Genomic DNA, 2,907 nt, shown 5'->3' on the forward strand with positions numbered 1-2,907 from the left:
GTGACCTGGTGCCAAGGACGCTGGCCCTGCCTCCTCATCCCCTCACCTGTGGCAGTGGTCTCCATCCGGTGCCCTTGCCCTCCAGGACTGCTAGCAGAATGAGGAGCTGCTTCAGGAGGCAGCTGAGGGGGGATGGAGAGCAGGGATGGATGTGAGAGTGGGGGAAAGGAAGCGGCCTAGGAAAGGGAGAGGAAAGCAAACGGGACCAGGCAGGGGACAGAGCCCTGGAGCCAGTTAACCTCTCCTCCTCCAGCTACAGGAGACAGCGAAGACTGCCTGCTTCCCCCTCACCCCAACTCCTATATTGAGTGTGGTCCCCTCAGGACACAGAGTTCCCTGAGGACAATGCCTAGTCCTTGTCACCTGGGCCTGACCCAGCCTGACCTGGTGTTCTCAGCCCCTTATCACGTCCCCAGGGCAATGGAACTGGGCAGTGACGCACTGGGCCATGGGCTAACCCCCAAGCTTGCACTCTGGGTCCTCAAGTGACCCAGGGCTGAGGACAGGTAGCTTGCATCCCCTGGGGGTAATGATTTGGCACATGCATCGGCAGGAGGTTGGAATGTGGGGTTGACTCAGGTCCCCCCAAGCTCACTGGATATGGAGTCCAAGTTCCCTGGAGATAGATGTGGATTCCTGAGTCCAGTAATGGGGCAGTGGAGGGTCCTAGGGAGTTGGAGAGACCACATATCTGGTAGAAAGTTCTCCTACCCAGAAAAGCTGACCCCGGCCCATCCTCCCCACCTCCTCACTCTAGAGCTATATTGAGAGGTGACAGGAGATGGACTAGGAGAGGGAGCTGCGAGAGTGTTCCTGGGTGTGAGGGTGTGGGGAAGAGCCAGGGCAGGGGAGTCTGGCTTTGTTTCCTGAACACAATGTCCACTTAGTCATTAACAGGCACGGCCTGCTGAAGACCCAACACCTACTGCCTCTAAGAAGTGGCATCACTGGAGGTTGGGGAGGGGGGCCTTGAGGGCCTGGGGTGCTTGGGGACACCCATGAAGAAGGCCATGTGAGCATGAGCCCTGTGGGGGCTGGGAGAGGACCCTGGAGTTCTACCTGGGGAGGGGGGGAGTGGACTGCAGAGCCCCACCCCCACCCCATGGAATGCAGAGCCTGGGGCACAGCTGGTGTAAATCCCCAGGCCTGCCAGGGCCCCAGCCGGCCTCAGCAGCACCTGCACCCTCTGGCAGCCCAGCGAGGCGGAAGGGAGCAGCCCCCACCCCCACTCCTCCTGTCTCAGGCCCCCAGGATTAACGCCTCCTGCTTCTCCTCACCCCTAGATTGCCCACACAGGGAACAGAGGGTGGCAGTTGTGGGGAGGGGCACGGTAAAAGCTTATGTGTGCAAATGTGTTTCAGTGTGCATAACAGCAAGTAGGAAAATCTACCAACTTCAGTGTGTAAGTGTAAAAATTTGCACGTGTATGTTTGAACGGGCATGGAGCCGTGGTGGTAAAGCCCATACATGAGGGTGCTGGACTGTGGGTCTGGGTGCAAATCTGCTGTCGGGCAGGGGGGGTCCCTTCCCCGTGGGGTCCCTTCCCCAGTTTGAGATGTTGGACAGTGGCACTGTACCAGGAGCATCAGGGGAAGGGTTGGGAGCTCCAGATGTGTCCCCAAAGTAATGCAGCCTCAAGTCCCCAGGAGGACACCTGCCAAGAGGACACCTGCCAGGAGGAAACCAAGACCACAGGGAAAGAGAGAGGAGCATGAACTTCTTTTCCTGAGAAAGGGAAACTGAGTCAAGCGCCCAGTCAGTAGAGCCCCTCCCTGGGCATCCTGGCTCCAGCTCCCTGTCCCCGGCACCTTGGGACTCCAGGTCCAGAGAGAGCAGGGTTGCTCCCAGACTGGGGCTGTGTGAGGACAGGACAGGGAAGAAAGGAGGGGTGGGGAAGAAGGGAGGGGATCCCGTGGTTGGGGGGCAGGAGACAAGCATCTGGCCTGCAGAAGGTGGCCCTCACCCAGTGTGCTCAACTCACCCTTCGGGTTAAAAATAACCAAGGTAAGGGCCTGGTGGGGTGGGGGAGGTGGAGTGAGAGGTCCTGTCTTGCCACTATCTGCCCATCAGCTCTTTGGAGGGCAGGAATGTGCCCAAGGACTAAAAAAAGGCCCTGGAGCCAGAGGGGCTAGGGCGACAGACCTTTCATGGGCAAATCTGGAGGCCCTGTTGTCCTCCTGTCACCTCCAGAGCCAAGGGATCAAAGGAGGAGGAGCTGAGGGGGGAGGGAGGGGGAGGGGGGTTCCCTCCGGAAGGACTCCAAATTTAGGCAGGGGGTGGGGGCAGCAGGATATAAAGAAACAGCCTCCAAGGACAGACTGACACTCCTCTGAACCAGGTAAGACAGGGCTTGGGGTGGGGGCTCTGTAGCCAGCCCTCAGAGCCCCCAGCCTGAGGGAATGGGGTGCAGGCCAGTCGGAGACCCAAGGGTTCTGCAAGAACTGACTGCTCCAACCCTGGGGACTTCCCACTGACAGAAGGGAGGCTCCAAGGGGGAAACCAGGAAGCTCTTTTCCTCTTTTCTGCATCCCTTTCCCCGTCCTCTCCTGCTTTCTGTAGCCTCCAAGCGCTTTCTCCATCTTTCTCCCTCCTCAATAACCCTCTTTGTCCAGGCTTATTTTTCTCTCTTGGTCTCTGTCACTTCTTGTCACTATCATACTCTTTGTCCGTCTCTCCCCCTGCCCTTCCTTCCTGGCTGTATGTTCTAATCTCCTCACCTCTCTCCGTTTCCAACTTGGATTTCACACCCCACTCCTCACTTTTCCTAACTCTGCATACTTTCTTTCCTGCCTCTCATACTCCCCCCATCTCACCCCCCATCTCCCATTTCTGTCTTGCTCAGTGGCTCTCAGGGTTGAGCCTGGAGCCTCAGGCTTATTCCTCCTTGTCTGTTCTCTGCCTGCTGTC

Source organism: Sus scrofa, chromosome 7 (genome assembly GCF_000003025.6).
Source record: "Sus scrofa isolate TJ Tabasco breed Duroc chromosome 7, Sscrofa11.1, whole genome shotgun sequence".
NCBI classification, from domain to species: Eukaryota; Metazoa; Chordata; class Mammalia; order Artiodactyla; family Suidae; genus Sus; species Sus scrofa.